This window comes from Struthio camelus, chromosome Z, assembly GCF_040807025.1.
Source record: "Struthio camelus isolate bStrCam1 chromosome Z, bStrCam1.hap1, whole genome shotgun sequence".
NCBI lineage: Eukaryota > Metazoa > Chordata > Aves > Struthioniformes > Struthionidae > Struthio > Struthio camelus.
The window spans coordinates 40,734,094-40,752,591 of record NC_090982.1 but is presented as its reverse complement, the minus strand read 5'-3'; the positions used below and the strand labels follow the sequence as shown (position 1 = coordinate 40,752,591).

Below are 18,498 nucleotides of genomic sequence, written 5' to 3'. Positions count from 1 at the left end.
ACCCCCCCCCTCCCCCCAGGAATTCTAACAAAGCTTGCTGTTTCTGGACCCAATCTGGGTCTAAATGGTTTCTTTTTTTCTAAATCCATGGTACCAAAGCATCCTTGGCTCTGTCTAATCCAGGCTGATTACTGGTCAGTTGTTTTTGGTATGGTACTCTTACTGGCCAGCTTTTCCCAGTTTATAACAATAGTGTCAGCAAATAACTCGAGGTGAACAAGGTGACCCTAAAAGGGTTAGAAATAGCTTATAGGTTCTATCTTGCGGAACACATTCTTTCTCGGTGGAAAGCCCTGCCACCTTTGAAGGAACTGGGGAAGTCCAGGCGCTGATTCTTTTCTCTCTGCCATGTGAAAAGACTTTAGCAGAGGCCAGCTTATGGGGAGTGCAGGCCTCTGTCTTTACAGTCCGTTTTATGTACTTGCTCAGCCGCTCATTTGAAACAGAAATGTATCTCTCCCCTATGGCCGGAGAGCTAGCCTTCAAATTAGGGCTTAGGGAGTAAAACTGGAAATTCTGCCTCCTATGAATAAACTGGTGACTTTTTTTTTTTTTGGCCGCTGCTATAGAATTAGAAGATTGACAAGTCAATTAATTTTATTACGTAATTAAACCTTTGAGTAGTATATTAAACGTTAGGAAGTGAGGTCTATTTGGGCTTCTTATAAAACAAGGTTCATATAAAACTTATGAAAATTTGATGGAAAAAGATGACTTGCACTGATAATTTTGCACTAGGCTGTTGTTATATAAATGGGATCAATTCTTCTACTTAACTGAGCTATACAAAGGAAAAAGGAGTGAAAGGGGCTGACCAACCATCCTTTCTTGAAAGAATTTATAAAATGTTATTTTCATTCCATCAGTTGACCAAGTTAATTCGACAGCTTAGTTTGACCAAGTTCAAATTCAACAGTGAATATGCAAAACCAAACTAAACATTGTTGGTTTCATATAGAGTCAGATACATCCATGGAGAAACTTCTGCTTCTAACCACAGATGTACTAATGACATATGCAGAACTGGAATCCTTGAGATTAGTAAATTAAATAGTATGGCAATGGCATAATATTAAGCTGACAAGGCAGCCCTGTGGCCAGAGAGCATCATTTAAGAATTTCAGAGTCAAGAGTTAAATTGGAATTCTCACTGTCAGTCCTAAATAATGGAGGAGATGGTTTCAGGATAACCATTTCGGGAATAGGTGAGCACTAGCTAGATCAGTTGCTGTTGTGCTTTTTCACCACTTTTATCATCATGGTCCTCCAAATTCACAAAATGTCATTAATCCAAACTCAGACTTTTTAAAAATACTTTCTCTTTTTCTTTAAGTGAAGAATTCATTTTTGCCAAATATTATGATAAAAAATGCATTAAAATTGCCTAATCTGCAATTTATGAAAGTGTGCTTTAATTATTGTTAACTATAGGGTTAAAATGTCATGACCTGGTATTCTAAAAGTAGCTGCTGGAAATGGAAGATGGCTGTACTGCCTGTTAGAAAGGAAGCTGGAAGTGTGTCTTCTTACACAGGTGCAAACTCCTCTGCCTGTGCCCCTTCCCATTGGAAGAGATGGGTCTCTTCCAATTTGGAAGTGATTTCTGTGGTGGTAGTCAAGTGCTGTAACTAAATCAGTAGGGCCTGCTGAGAGTTTTGCTGAAAGGCAAACATATTATCTCAGGCCCACTGCCATGCCAAAGCACTATGTAGCTGCAGCTATCCGGAGTAAGCAGAGCAAGTATTGGTCTCCTTGCAGCCTCTCATACAGACATGCTGTCAGAATCAAACTCTGAATTTTCATTCTGATTTTGCCTTTCATGTGGGGGTTTTAGCCTTAAGAAATTGCAACTATTCCATTACAGACTTTCCCAGGAATAAGAAAAAACAGACAAAAGCCAGTTGAATATTGTAAAGGGTTTACAGAGAATAATTCAGGTTGGAAGAGACTTCTGGAGAGTTTTTTAGGCTTATCAGCTCTTGAGAAATCCCTACTTTAGATCAAGTAATTTGGACATATAGCTAGGTAGATATAGATATGTATATTTAAGGAGAAGAAGCAGAGGAAGGAGTGGAAAGGATCAGTGAAGTGTGCTATCCATCATAGCAATAGTGAGGCAGTCTACCCCCAGTCTTTGGCCAGAGGCATGGCACTGAAAAGACAAATCAAGAAACATACAAATTAGTGAGTACCTCAATCAAAAATGACCAGACATCTTCAGTAAAGAATAGCTACTTCCATGAATGTGACAGAGAGAAGTTACTTTACATTTTTCTGTACATATTTTTTTTAATTTTGATCTCAGTGGTTCATAGCTTTCTCTCTCAGTTGAGGAGAAGGGTGCTTTTGGTTCTTGTATCCACGTAATCGGACAGAATATAGTATCTTGTGGAAAAAAGCCAAGGAAAAGCATGTCGTATTCTTTTTGGTACTTCCTTATCTCTACTTTCTCTCTCTTAAAAGTGCTAACCCTCTCTGTGAATGAGTATAAAAGACACAGTCACACAACACTTGAAAACAAAGACGATACCACAAACTGAATGGACTGATTACATAACTCAAGTATCAGACTGTGCCCATCAAGTGCTTACAGCAGTCTTCATAGACGTCAGTTTACAGATAAGCTCCTGGCTGTAGTATCTTCCTACAAATCATTTGACATTAGGTATTGCCTGAATGATAAGCATATTCACAAAAAATTTTTAATGGGAAATTCACAAGAACAAGAGAGAGCTAAATTTGAAGGATGAATTATTTGTTGTAAATAAATAATGATATAAATTGTTCTGCCAGTAGCAGAGGTGAGGCAATCTTCCTCAACTTTATTGTATGGACATAAAGCACATAACATGGCAATCTTTAAAGGAAAAAAAACACATTAAATTTCCAGTAGTAAATGAGAAAGTAATAGGAGAGATTTAAGTTACAAAGAAAAGTTGTCAAAGACGTCTAGAAACAAAGAGTTTTAGGTTCTGAAATACGGAAGAGCCATACTCATTCCAGTTACAGGTATGAGGAAACGTGAGTGACAGGAATAGCAAATATATTTACCTATGAAATTTCCATGGCTCCATCTAGAATTTTTTCAGGTACAAAAGGGTAGTACACAAATAGCACTGTGGATACTTTTACCCCCATACTATCTAACTTCGCTCTGAGCTCCTCTAGAATGCATTTCTTATTTAGCATCTTTTCCTTCATTTTCCTGCCTGTTTTGTGTGTGTCTTGCTTACTCTCGTTGGTTATTCCTTTAGTCTTCTGCATTGTCCGTTGTCCTTTCTTCTCTATGTTACAATAACCTAGTTGTGAGTGTAGTTCCTGGATCTCACTTGGAATCAAATTTCATGGGAGAATGTAGAGAAAGATACAAGTGACTTTTTGGATAATGTTACTGGATATTTTCAATGTATGCTTTTCATTTGTGCTTTCAAAGAGGTGATCACAAGGGACAGGTGAGCTTTCCATAATTATATTTTTTGTTTTCCAGGGGCATGCCATTTTGTTGTGGTTGTTATAGTTGGCCAGGAAGTAGTCCAATTCTACTGTGCTTTCAACAATTCAATACAGTCAGCGGTATCATAATATTTGGGGTGGGAGGTCTGTTCCTCTTTCCCTTTCTCACCACCCCCAGTAATAACTTATGCAATGCACAGGACCACTAGGGTCTTCAAAATTTTCCGCTTTTCCTGGACTACGAGGGCTTGAGTTTGCTCTTCTTATGTACATGTATAATTTACTGCACCAAAATAGCAGGTTGGTGGGATGTTCTTTGTCCTTAGTTTGCCACAACATTTTCTTTTTTTAAAAAAGAATGTTGTAGCATGTTGTAACATGAACTGATAAATCTTTCTTCTGCCCTACTTTTCAGACTGTGCTAGTCTCCTTGAGTGAAAATCTCATATGATAAACTTTTCATGAATTGAGCGTCCAGGATTATAACTGAGAAAAACACTGACTTATAAAGGTGTTCTTTCATGCGTAAGGAGAAAGGTTTATCCAGCTTGATCCTATTATAGACTCTGTTAGCACAGCTTATACTATTACCACGGCAGTGCTCCTTAAAACCTCTGAAGTTAAAAGTCTGTCAGCATTTCTTCAAAACTCATCTCTTTGGACAACACCCACCCTTCTACCTCTCCTGAACTGCGCAAATATATGTACTTTAAACAATCTGCTTTGACTAAACAAGGCACACAGATATTTATAGCTTCTCACTGTTCTGTGAGATTGTAGCTTGCGTTATGCACACTGAAAATGGGCAATCACATCAAAGGCATATGAAAGAAAAAATAGAATGGTGATGAACTTACTCTATGGTTTTAAAAATGACAGCTTCATGGAATACGGTAGTGTCTATTTCCATCAACTATCTCTATTTTTGTGTTACCACACAACAGCTTGCCTGAGACTAAAAAAAACGAAGAAAAGAGTCAAGGCTTAAATTCCACTGTAAAATAAAGCATTGTTTTTCAAACTGTTTGTCTAACAGAACTGAGGGATCTGATACTTCAGGACTGATCTGCAATCTAACTCCACTCCGACAAACCTGAACATGTCTTGTTATTTTAAACAATGAGAACAGTTTCATTATGGAAGTATAGAATTACCTCAAATAAAAGACTTCCTATATTAGCAGTGTTGCACTCTCTGGCTCCCTCGGAAGCTAGATCTGACCTTTAAGTCTGCCTCTAAGGAGATGCAAAGGGCAAACATAGGATAAGTGGCAAATTGGTTGACTTCTGCAGTATGGAAATGTGGCAGCTCTGAAAGTAAAATTGTGACCTCAGTGAAGCCAGTGGAAGTTCTGCCTTCTTCTTTTCAATAAAGCCAGAATTTCACTCTGCATGGGAGTTTGCAGTCACAAGCCCACTTTGAGCCCTCTACATCCTTTAAAAAAGAGAGAAGAGGAAAGGATTGTTTTAACTTAGTTGACCCACTTCTTTTCACCCCTACCCGCATATGAAGTGACAGGAAGTAGTTCATTCCAAACATCTGCATTAAAACAACAAAGCAAACAACAATTAAGAACATAAAATTAATAGTAGGTACTCCTTGAGAGGTAGGATTGGCCATACATTATTAGAGATGGAATTATGTTATTATGTGTCTCATTCACAACAAACATAAATGAAGACCTATGTTCTTCATTCAGTCAAACTCTTCCATCACCTTTGAGCATTCAGAAACAGTGAACTAAAATTCACTAATTGTGAATGAAGAGAACTCAAAAAAAACTTAGTATTATTTTTGTATACTTACTCTTTTCTTGAAATCTTAAAAATACTAAGGTGTCTGTAGCCAACCTCTGACTCTAAATCCCCATCCACTTATCTTACGGGATAGTATTTCAGTGTATCAGAAAGTTCACAATATCTGTAAGAATTTCTGTATTACTGACTACTTATTGGAAATTTACTTTGCCTCTAACTCAGAAAGAAACGGTAATAATGGACAATGCTGCCCAAAGGACATATGAGAGGAATTTGCCTTGTCTGTTGTTGATGTAATAGTTGAAATAGCAGGTTAAAAATTAAACTCATTCCACTGCATCATGTTCACCAAACACGCTTGTATGTTTCTCTTAAAGGCACTGTGCAATTAGAATGAAGCAGAGATTCAGCTTGAAACAGAATACATACTCTGACATTATTTCCCATATCATCGTCATGCTGACCATGTGGGAAATGAAGGATAGATATGGAGTGAAAGTATTGAAATGCAAGTTTCCACAACTGAGCTATTGAAATAAAAAGAACTAAAGAAAGAGGAAGGAGAGGAAGGGTGTTGAATAGATCACATCCACCCCGGAGAAATAATTGTGGCAAGTAAATCTCTTATTTCATTTAGACAAGAATTACCTATGTAGTTAGATACAGGATTTTGGTTTGGGTTTGGATGAGGTTGTTTTTGGTTTTTTTGCTGATGCTACTCTTGTTTAGGTTCTTGCTGTTCATCCTCAGTTAGTGTTACACGGGAAAGAATGACATGAACTGAAAAAAAAGGAGCAAATAGAGTGAATAGGAGACATACATTGAGTCAAGGATATTTCATCTAAAACAGCAGCTGACTGAAAGAACACTTGCAGAGCAAAGACCAACGTCTGAGATATGCATCTTGGTGCTGGGTTAGAATTGTTTCATATTCAGCTGCTTGGAATGTTTTATTATTTCCTTAAAATCAATAAGGTATTTGAAAAGCCATCCCAGCAGTTCAGGGACACGTGTTATTTCTACTCAACATTAGAATAGATGGTTAACAGTGACTCAACATTGGGAACAAAACTGGATCTGTAAAAAGACACATGAAAATAATACATGGAAGAATTCCTTTACCTTATAAATGTCACTTGGGCATCCGTTTGGGCACTACTCTCTATTGTCCTCAACAGAAGGACAATACCTTTTCTAATTAGCCCATGTGACTGAAATTCCTTTAAGGTATTTCACTAGTAGTTAACACTGCTCTGACCTATCTGCTCTCTGGATCTGCTGACTGTCTTCCCCACCTTCTTACACGTCATAATCAAATTTTCACCCTCTCACACTCGATGCTCTGTATAAACCATCTTCTGTCTGTGTCTTTGCTATCAGTACTTCCTATATCTCTCTATGCATTGGTCCTTCTTTTTCTGCCCTCAGGTTTCTGCCCACCTTCATGTTCCAACATGCATTTGGAAAAGCTTTGTGAACTGAAGATGTTTACCCCTTGACAGATGCTGAGACTGCATATTCCTTTACCTTTCTTAAATGGCATGGCTTCAAAAGGAGATGCAGGGTTCTGGCACGTACCAGCGTCAGGATACAGGTACTCTCTTCGTTTTGTCTGTTTTATTCAAAAAATTCACAAATCCTTTCTTTGTTAATTCATGATTATCTCCATGGTGTCCGATGTTTGAACTATTGTTTACATTTTGTTTTTGTTGATATAATCCTTAAATGATAAAAGTGACCCTTAGGATGACTTCAGGCTTGGCCTTTTCATGCTTTACTGTGACTAGATATCATAAAAGCAATAGCTGGCAGAGTACCTTGATTGTTGTGACTGGCCAGGAGACAGCCTGTTTTGGCAGATGGAGATTTGGCTGGGATGATCAATGAGTTTGTGAGCCTCCATTCTTTGTTATTGCACTGTACCATATCTGACCTAGAATAATTTCCCACAGGGTGAAGAATGTGACAGGCTATCTCGGTAAAACAGGGACCTAACATACTCTGATAGTACAGATATGGTGTTTGATCCAATAGGTTTCTGGGTTAAACTCCAAATTCTTGATTCAGATTTGCCGAGGCATTCAATTTTGACTTGGCAATCACATAAAGGGCTATGTGGGGAGGAGGGCTGAATAGCCTGATCCTTGTGTTGATCCACTGCCAGCTCCCAAACAGTTTAAAGCGACCAAAAGGCATTTCTAAACTACACCAGCTGCTAGCAGCTCCTGAGGAGCCATCTGCCAAGTTAGTGCATCTACAGCACAGACACAGTCTGGCTATGCAGCTTACAGTTCTTGCACTGGGAGGAGAAATTGTATGCAAGACACCAGCTAGGCATTAACATAAGGCTTCCTTGGAAGTCGGGCAAATTCTGACCTGCCAGCTGACAAGTTTCAAGTTCCTTTGCGTTGCTCTAGAATGGCAAAGAGACTAGACAAAGGAGAGAACATGTAATTCCGTATCTTGATTTTCAAAGCTCTCAACAGCCTAAGTATTCTGGAGTTCCCCTCATTATTCTAACTCACCACCACGACAACAATCTAGAACAACAGAGTTGTCACTAAGAACAGAGGCTGGTACTTCTATGGTGGTCCATGGGTGTGAAACACTCTGCCAAGAAAGATTCAAATAAATTGATCTGTTTTCTTCTGGAGAAAAATTTGGAACTTACTCCTTTGCCAGTTCAAATAACAATAATAGCTCAAGGGAAAAGACACAAAAGAAAGAGGAGGAGAAAAGGAAATGTGTCTGGAGAAGACAAAAAAATAACTCTAATGTAGTGTACAAGGCTAAGAGGATAAAGACAAAGGAAATATGAGCGCTGCATAAGATGTATTATCATTGGCTACTACTATGATCCTTATTGACATATTGAAAAGAAGAAAACGAACCATCAGAGATAGAATCTCCACTGGTATAAACCAGTATCATTCTTTCCTGACTGCAAAAAGCTATGCCAATTTAGAACAGCTGTTATTTGGCACATGGTTTTTTTTTCTAGTCTTATTTTTGTAAATCACAGTGATGATCACGGGACAGAGGGCGGATTGACAGTATGAGCTGTGAATCTCTTGGGACGTGTCTTCTGTTTTGAGTTTTCAAAGTCTTTTGAAACTTGCTTAATGCAATGCTATTTGAATAACTAACAAAGTTTTCTTTGGCAGAAACCCTATTTGGTATCAGAACAACTAAATGATGACTTCAAATGATAATTACCAGATCATGTTGCTGGTTCATAATTGCATGTTTGTGTGTTGGGAGAGGGAGAAATTAAATTCTGTATCATTGACCATGTCAGGAGAATTGCTATTCTGAGTTCAGAGGGACTGAACTTAGACTTAAACTGATCTTTTGCTTTGAAAATACGCTTTCTTCTTTATGGCGAACAACATGTTGTTTCTTAATTAGGTTTTAGTCTATTTTGCCCCCAGTCTTTATCTGCTTGTCAAGTATATTTATAAAGAGTATCACAATCCAGTAAGACTTTACAATTGTACTTTTTTACAAATGAGTTATTGCAAACAAATAGGCATACATATTGTTCAGCAGCAATGGCAGAGTTGTAGAAAAAAGAGACTAAATTATTTCTTCTTTAGTTCACAGACCTTTCAAGTAGCTGTGAACTAGATATCAGAGATGGCAAACAGATAAATAATTAAAATAGAGAAGGAAAGCAACAGCAAAATACAACATAGCCAAAGGAAAATATTGGCTGAAATGAGTTGTTTTTAACTGCATCTATACAAGGAGAAGAAAGACAGGCTTTCTGTAGACAGCCATCAAGTAGTCAACTTAGGTAAAGTCAGTCTGAAGGTTCACAAAATAATTCACTTTATCCCCTGGGAATGTGCTTTTCTTTGTTCATATTACTATTTCAGATCCTATCATGGAAGTTCAGGCAGGGAGGTGTTTTAGTAAGCTCTGGTGAACATAGGTGTGCTAAATAAGCTCATGTGAATTGGAATTAGTTTATTAGGGTTTTTTTGTTAACAGAAGCTCTGATTATGTTCAGAAGCACGTCGATATTGTCAGCAGTTGAAGAAGGTGAAAACCCTCAACAGGTGACCACAAAAATGAGCCTGCCTTTTCTATGATGCTACAGGTGACCTGGCTGCTTCCTGGGACAAAGCGGCATCTCTAACGAACACACCCATAGTCTCTTGCTGATGCTCATGCATGAGTGCCTCTATTCTACTTCTATGCAGCTGCCACATCCATCTGCTACAATCCCATTTTCGAAAGTTTGTTGTTATTTTTACTTACATATTGTCTTTGATCTTAACATGAATGTTTTGAGACATTGTTTAAGAAGAGATCATGATGAGAGTGACTTGTAACTGTGTAGTATGGGCGCCATTAGCACGCTTACTTCTGTAAGAAGCAAAGCAGACCACTGCTTAAAGTATCTTCCTTTGAGCTAACCCAACAGTGAATCCTTCTGTCTCCTAGATGATTCACAGAGAGAGAAAGAGAGAAAAAGAATTGGTGTTTACTGCCAAAAATTTATTTTCAGGGGCTACTTTTACCTATCAGTGTGACAGGTTCCTTTCATATAGATAGATAGATGTGCATGTGTATGTGTATGTGTGTGTGTGTTAGATCTGAGATCCAGCTGGCCTAGAAAAGAGAAAAGAGCAACCTGTCCAACCATTTAAAACTTCTTTATCTTGCTTCTGTGGCCCCCAGCCTGTTTCCCCTGGGACTGATTGCAAAAGAGTTGGTTTCAGCAGTGAAGTACCAGGCCCCAATATCAGCATTTGGCTGACTCCTGAAGTTGAAGCTTTTCTGCTCTGCCATTTTAATAATAAATAGTCCTCCTCTCTTATGTAGAGATTCATTATGAAATAGTCTAGAAATCCTCCTTTGCCTTCCTCCTAGGCCTGTATTACACGGTCAGTTGTTTTCCAGAGATTTCTCCAGATTGTTTTTCCTATCATTATTGGAGCAATTACTTAATGATTGTTTGAAATGTCTTGCTTTGACCTAATTCAGGAGATGATGGAGGCTTCTGTCAAGTGATTGACAGTAAGTGTAGATTTAAAAATTTTTAGAGTCCTGTTATTAACTGGGGCATCTTCAAGACAGCTTAATTAGTAATGACTAATTAATTAATTAGTAATGACACATAATTGATTATGGCTTGTAACATTTCTCATTAATTTGCAGGATTGCTGTGATTAGAATTCACTTCTAACTCTTAAAATAAGCTTATGATGGTGCAGCTTTTGCTTAAGACCCAAATCAAACACAGTGTTTGGTTTTAATCCAGTTAAATGTGTTGCACAGTCAGGATTTCCTGTAATGACTCATTCATAGCCCTACTGAATTGAAAAGGATACGTGTAAATCGACATTGAACTTAAACTCCAAGACTTTTGACTTCTTATCTTGCCTTTAAATTGGCACAGTACAACATGTTTATACTCTAGTCATATAAAGAAACAGCTCCTCCTTTTTTTTCCCCTTGTTTCTCTTCTCTAATGAGGTCATACCAAAGAATGCAGGTCATACATACAGGATGGGAGGAAAGCAGAGTGTAAAACTTGACAACAAACTGCACATGTACTCCCGGTATAACATAGTTGCTAAGTAAGGAATTCCCATGAGCTAGTTAGATGCCGTAAGCTAATACAGGGACTTATGGGATTCAGCTACTTTGCAGGATCTGCTTCTGTGTATGCCCTTGTCTTCTGGTAAATGCAAGCCCTCTTGCTCCTTGGCAAAAGAGCATTCCCATAGTAAGCAATCTGAGTTTGCTGTTGGAGGGAGAAGAAACTACATCAGGGCAGTTATGGAGTAGAGGATACAATCTGTTGATTCAGGGTCCAGTCAGTTTATCTTGTGGTAACCTGTTTGCGTGGCTGTATCCACATGTGATCTTTGTATAGCTAGCAGAGAAATATCAAAAAGAAGAAAGGAGATATGTTATTGTCTGTGAATTGTTTTGAGGACCATGCTCAAACCTTTTTCTGATTTGTCAACATTTATTTTCCAAATGAAAATCTGCGACTTCAAATATTTACAAATTCAAAGTTGTGGGCTTGTCAGTCTCAGGAAGTTCAAATGAATAATTTACTTATCTATCCAAAAAACTTTTGAAAGGTAGCTTGAAAATATACTGGAAATATATGGATAGTAAGAAAATTACTGAGAAAAGTTTCATTTTTACAGTAGGCAAAGGTGTAACTAAAGCCAGTGTCAGAGTTTTGAAACTCAGAGCCAAGCAAGAAATTGGACCAAGCATACATAGTTTAGCAGTGACGCTAATTATCCGCTACAACAATGTATTTAGGAAGGTAATGATCAGGATTTAGATCACTTTCTGAAAAATATTCTCTAGTTCAGACAGGAATTATGGGCTTTTATGCCAGAAGCTAGAGTAGCTGATTATGATAATTGTTTCTGACCTTTTGATCCAATAATACCATGTGCTAGCTTTTCAACCATATATATTATGTTCAATTCTCCTGCACAGTTCTGCTAAATGTGTGAGCAGGAGCTTGGATCTCACATTGTGAAATTCTCTGTCTGATTCACACAACAGAACAGATCAAGTCAGTAAGCATTTAATAAAACCCAGATTTGAGATTTCTTCCTTCATGCTAGTTGCCAAGTAAATGACCTCTTAAGTTTGCAGAAAATACCTTCATGTGCGATCCCAGAAGCAAAGCTGTATGCATTAAAAGATGTTTTCAAATTAATTATTCAAGTTTTCTTAATCCCATTTCTCCTTATGAATGGGGATCCACCCTGCATTCTTTTCAAGGCAACTTCTTGCTCTCTGAAATTTATTGACAGCAGATTGCCCCAGAGCGGGCTAACAGATCAGGTTCAGACATTATGAACAACATGAAAAATAGTACAAAAACATGGCAGAAAAAGAACTCATTTTTAATGCAGTCCCAGGCGCATAGTCTCATGGTTCTTTCAGGTGTAGCAATTACATGCTGAAAAATAAGTGCACCATCAGATTCATGAATATGAGACTGTTTGTTGTAATATAAGCTAAACAACAGCAAGTTAAGTACTTCCAGTAGCTTGTGACATGTTTTCTTTGTTCTCTTAATCAAACAAAATGATGCCTATACATACATTTGCTGTATGTTTACATGCTTTTCAGAATGGAACTGTCTTTCCACACTGAGTAAAACATTTGATATATTGTATGAAAAAAATGAAGGTGGGAAAAAAATAGAATTATTTTTGGAAATTTAAAGCAAGTTTAACTTGGATCTGTGTCCTCTTTATCTCCTGTCAGAAACTGAAGGTGAAGGTAGGAACAATGCACCTGCTTTGGGCTCACTGTTTTGAAATGAATACATAAATTGTGTAATGCTTTCAGAAAGGTAGCTATTCCTACTGAGCCTCAAAGCTGGATGGGATCCTTTTTAAATAGAACATTTAAATGCCACAGTGACTGCTCTAAATGACCATGAGTCATCATAGATCATATGACCAAGTTGGTTATTTCTGCAGATGCACTTACACGGTAGTTGCTACTTTTCACTTAATATGATACTATAGGTGATGTTCTTTACACCCCAGCAGGTGATATTACACCCCAGCAGTCCTAGCTGACCATCTGGAAGTCTGCAGGCTGCCTTTATATGTGAAGTACTTGGAAAAACCCTAGGGCTTTAGCAGCTGTTTATCTATACAACAGAACGCTGATTCCCAACCTTGCTGTAATCGAGCTGCGCTGGAGAAAAATGGCCATGTACTGCACTGTACTGGGGTCATCTCTTCAAGGTTCTACTGCCTCCTTTCCATTCCTCCTCACCTTTCCCGCCTCAGGGTTGCTGCACGTTTCCAGGAACAAATGTAGAGGAACTGGAGTTGGTCCTGCACAAGAACAGCAAAGCTCTTGCAAGACATATCTATATGGACTTTATGCCTTCACCGAAATATGCTCATGCCTTCATGGGCAGTATTATCAAGCAGTACAGCATTTGCTGTTAAATCTGCTTCGAGGTCATAGGAGCTTCAGAGCTAACAGACAGTTTTCTCTAGTTTCATTAACATCAGTGGAAGGATTGCTATGATTGCTTCCGACTTCCATGAGCGCTTGACAAGGGCTACAGATTTCAGTTCTGCAAGGCGTTGTTTGTCTGCAAAGATTTGGCTTTTCCTGCACGCATCCAACCACAAGCTTTACAGTTATGCAAATACCAGACTCAGCTTCATCGGGTAGGAATACTGAGGTTCAAAAACTATGAAATGATCCTGGAGAAACTTTATAGAAAAACAGTGTGCAACACATTTTCAATCCATCTGTCACCTTTGCAAATAAGGTTACAGATGAGAAGAAACTTATATTTCAACGAAAATTTTGTGTCTTTTTGTACATATGGTAAAAGATGGTGCCATGTAATTGGCAGTAAAAATACATCCTGAAATTTTTACAGGAACTGAACTTGTATATCATAATTTACTTTTTGTACAGGCATATAGCCTAATCAGCACTTCTTATTCCAGCAATGGATTCAGAAGTGGATATATAAACAGGGGTATCAGCTCTAATTGAGATACTATCATATATAACACATACAAAGACACTTGGCAGGCTTTTATCTAACAGGCTGAATTTGCATATGGATGGTATTTATAGCTTCTAAATTAAAATAAGGTTTTTCTGGTTTTGGTTTTTCATCAGTGCTGTTCTTCAAGCAGGCCATAGTCCTATATGACATTGTGTTCTGGAGTTGACCTGCATTCCTATCAAACCATTTAATCACACACAGCTGACCGACATTCCTTTAGAAAACCACCTAATCAAATGCATTACAAATACCCCAAATGGTTACTTAATCTCCATATATGTAGAAGCGTGAAACATGCGGTGTCCAAATATACCCTTTCGTAAAAGCAGAAGACATAAAAGCAAAAGACATTTCCAAAATAAACCTTTTAACCTCTGCACCCTCAATCAACATAGACCATTTTTACGGTGATTAAGATAGCGTTGTTCCCTGTACCCTTGCCTGGTGTCGAAGAATAGAATTTACTGTAATCCACATTCGAGTTTCTTTTTTACACATCTAAAAAATGCAATTTAAGGAGAAAGAAATAGAACAGCTTTCCATCTTTGGGCAAGTGTATCAAATGAGCTGCAAAACATCTGAAAATACATGCAGTTGCAGTGCCTAGATAGCTCGAGGGAAATATCATGGAGTACTATGTTGCCTTTCATCTCCAAGTCTCTGGGTTCAGCAGAAAAGTGTCTCGGGGTTGTTACTGTCTGATGGCTGTGTCTCAGGATTAAGTGGAAGTGGGAGTTAGCGATTGCTTTTTTGCGCCTAGTAGCCGTGCTATGATTAGTACTTTCCTTACAAATCCCTAGAGGAAGGACAGAGACCCAGTGAGTTAGAGACTGAAGTGTTTTTCCCGTTTCCAGAGATAATTCATCCAAAATAGCGTTAGGAGCTGACTGATGTGGGTATACTTGCAGTACTGCTGAGTGTGCTATATTTGTTCTGTGGACAATAGTTCTCCGTAATGCCAAACTAGCATGAATTCACTTTAATTTACTGCTCACATCTTTGGGGTTTTTGCAATGTTTGCTTATCAGAAAAAAGAGAATCTAAGAGGTTCTGATTTCTCTTTTGAAATGTAAAAGCACACAAAAAGAGGGGAGGGGAAAAGAGAAAGGAAGGTATAAAACTGGAACATTTAGGAGGCCGGATGGAAAATGTGCATAAGAACACGAGGCGAAAAAAAGCCCTGTTAATGCTGTGAAAACATGGCACAAAAAGGCTAAACGTAAATTATGAAAACAAGGAGAAATGCATGTAAAAGAACCTCCAGCACAGCCCAAGGTTCACTTTTCTGCTGTTTCCCGGTTCCCGCCAGATGTCATGGTGGCAGGACGTTGCTCAGGTGAACATCCTCCTCCAAGCAGCAAGCGCAGCGCTCACGTTTGAGGAACACCTGGCTCGTTTTCAACAGAATTACCAAACGTGCGGGACAGCTGGATGCAGAAGCACCTTTTGTGGCTCTGCTCACCCTCAGTAGTGCGAAGCAACATCCGGCTTTCTCACAAAGGCAGGTAAGATTAGTTTAATGGAAATATGTTCTGTGCATCGTGAGGGTGCCACCAGCCAGCTCCATCTGCACGAACTGGAAGGAAGCAGTGTTGTGCGCTTTCCAGGTTTTATAGTAGACCCAAAAAGCAAGGTTTTATTTTAAACAGATGTGAACGAATTGAACTCAATATTTTCAGGTATTTTTAGTGCAGCACAGTGCCATGTGCTTAACATTTTATACAACAGCGTAGTATTTTCGAATGTTTGGGGTGGCTTTTTACACACGCATAAAAATCGCGTGGGATGTTGCCAACAAATTGCAGCACGGGAGGACACACCTACTGCTTTTAGCACGTTTTGTTAAGCGCCTTTCTTAGAGAAAGGGAGCGCCGCTTCCTCGGCAGCCCCGAGCGCGGCACGGGCGCGGGGCGTGCGGGCACCGAGGCAGGGCGGCCCCGGCCCCGGCCCCGGCGGCAGCCGTTACTGCGGGGGGGCGGGGGCCGCCTCAGCACCGCGGTAAGGCGGCTGGGGGGCAGCCGCCCCAACGGCTGCGCCTCGCGCGCTGGTCACGTGGCGGCGCCCCCCGCGCCCTCCCCAGCGCCCCGAGATCCCGGAGCGCGGAATGGCCGCGGCGTTATTGTGACGCAGGCAGCGAGGCAGCCGGCGGCTGCCTCACGGAGCGGAGCGGAGCCGTGCCGCGCCTCCCCCGCTCCCTCCCCCCCCCGCCGCGTCTTGCCGCTGCCGCCGCCGGAGGAGCGAGCGGCGCCTCCTGCCCCGCGGAGCGCTCGGCCGGCGGGGACGCGGTGAGTCCCGTTCCCCGGCAGCCCCGGCCAGACGGCCCCCGCCAAGTTTGCGGCGGGGCCGCTGGCCGGTGGAAGGGGCAGGGGCTGAGGGAGGGGCTGAGGTGGGCGAGGGGGAGCGGAGAGAGGCGCGGGGAGCGGGGGCGCTGCGGGAGCCCAGCACCGGAGGGGAGCGGCGGCGGCGGCGGCGGGAGGTAGTCGAGAGGCGGCACCTGGGTCCTTCCCCTTCTCCATCACCCAGCGGCTGCCGTTAAACGGCCGCGTCCGAGCGGAGGGGTGAGGTGAGGTGAGGAGGGAGGACGGCGCCCGGCCGCGCCGCAGCGGGACGGACGGGGGGCGCGCAGGGACCCCCGGCAGCTGCCCGCGGCGGGGGCTTTGTTGCTGCCGCTGACACCGGCGGCGGGGGCGCGGAGGGGCGCGGAGCCCGGCTCGCGGGGGAGCCGGTAGCGGTGACCGTTGGCGGCCGGGCCGGGTTGGTGCTCGGCGGCTCCCGGCGCGGTAGTCGGCTTTTCCTGTCAGGGCCGTTCCCGTGGGACAAGGGCGAGCGGGGCTGCTGGGGCGGCGGCGGCGGCGGCAGGGCGAACCTGGCCGGGCCGGGGGGACGGCGTGAGCCGGGGGCAGAGAGCCCCTTCTCCTGAGAGGGAAAGCGTTGCCAGCCGGCCCCGGGGAGGTGCTTTCCCAATGAAATCAGGGCTGAATGTGAGGGATTTTATTAGGACTAAGTATATACATGATGTCAGTTCTCCGAAGTGCCACTGTAAAAATCATTCTAGTGCAGCTTCTCTGTGAAATCTGAAGCCAATGCAAATTTATTTCTGCTCTGTTCAGAGCCAAGCGTCCCTTGTGGGGAAATAGCCTTAAGCACCGTATGTGTTTCACTAGCGCATATTGAAATTTAGAAGAACATTAAGTAGAAGTTGCCTGCTTGTAACTGCAGGGAAATGTTAATGGAAGCAACTATAGAGTTACCTGATAGAAAAACTGTATTTTCGGTTACGCTTTGGTCAGCTCAAGAGTATGTCTTTGCAACACCAGAGACCAAACCTCTTTTTCGTGCTGACATCGATGAGAGTTCTTTATGTGACCAAATATATTTTGTAAGAAGAAAAGCTTCAGGATCAGGTCCTGATAGTACCTAATACCAATTAGTTCCCAAATAGTCTCAAGCTTCATTGTCAGTGTTATTGCCTCATGGCATTTTCGATGTTTGGCTTAAAGCCACAACCCTAAGAGATAGATTAATCAGAGTCACAACACCTTAAAAAAAAAAAACCCAAAACAGAAAAAAAAAAACAAAAAACCCTCCTAGTCCCAGTGATTCCATAGAAAATATTGGAAGCACGGCCTCACTGTATACCTAAACAATCTAACCACAAAAAGTAACCAAAAAAGTTTAAAAAAAAAATTCTGAAGCAAATCACAGGCTTGTTGGACCCATTCATGATATTTAAAAAGCTTGAGAGAGGGATACAATCATAGCATTGGAAGATAAAAAGAATTTTCTGTCTTGTGCAAGTAGCTCTGATTCTGCAACCAGTAATTATGTTCAATTATGTGCATGCATTTAAGTCATTGTACAGTGTACTGTTGCAGACTTTCATAGTATCCTGCCCTAAGCAAAGTCAGTGAGTGTATGTCGTGCATATACTCCTAAGGAGCCATAAACGATAGGATCCATCGCCTTACTACCACCCATAAATGTAAGCTCTTTCAGCCAAAGATCCACTGCGAATAGCTCATGGGCTGCCTGGTGACATGGTAGGCCACCCAGTTTTCTCTTTAATACTGCTAGGGCTATGAGTATGCCTATGTGTGCTGTATCTGGGGCCACGCTTTGAAGTTTTCGCATCTAAACTGAAAATCTGGTCATGAGAGCAGGGTTGAGGTATCCTTCAAGAGGGAGTTTAGACCCGTTCAGAAAAACTTTTTATGTAAATATGAAAATTAGAGTTTGAACTAACTTGTCAAAAAAACCCATGTCTCACCACTGTAGTTATGCTTCCAATATTATGTAATAATTTTTCCTTTACACATCCCGTCAGTTAGGACAGAGGTATGGCACCCATGTCTAGTGCAGAAAGGAATGATTTTCAGCACTCTTCCTCAGTTGTGGTATATTTCATTTCTGCACATTTTCGCACGTCAAAAACTGACCTATGCAAACAGACTGTTCCTTTTCACCCAATCATTAACTATGTCATAACACAGCAGTTAGTCATCTTTCAGATCTTTATGATTTCTAATCTGTGTCCTTGACTCAATGTGCTGCAAAAAGCAAATGTGGCTTGTAGCTTGGCCAAAAGGCAGATAAAATAGAACCACTTCAGAGGAAGTGGGCAGTGGAGAGTGATCTACTAATCTGAGGAGACTCTAAGGAACTGGCCTGTTAGCAAAGCCTTGTTTGAGTAAGTGGGCTACTATTTTCAGTGGCCTTTTAGCATAAGGAGATAGGCAATCTTTCGCATAA

General features: G+C 41.0%; 1 protein-coding gene across 9 annotated transcripts in view; it reads left to right on the top strand.

The window, feature by feature from the left end:
* The window catches only part of LOC138064414 (synphilin-1-like), a 112,815-nt gene that overhangs the window by 14,571 nt on the left and 79,746 nt on the right, over positions 1 to 18,498 (top strand). The window contains exons 4-6 of one of the 9 annotated variants that reach the window (XM_068926926.1): positions 6,639 to 6,804; positions 12,755 to 13,396; positions 15,059 to 15,254. The gene's annotated coding sequence lies outside the window, so the exon portion shown is untranslated. Of the gene's footprint in view, positions 1 to 6,638; positions 6,805 to 12,754; positions 13,397 to 15,058; positions 15,255 to 15,713; positions 16,035 to 16,151; positions 16,318 to 18,498 lie in introns of those variants that run through there. The other 8 variants (XM_068926932.1, XM_068926925.1, XM_068926937.1 and 5 more) reach the window with 8 other exon arrangements.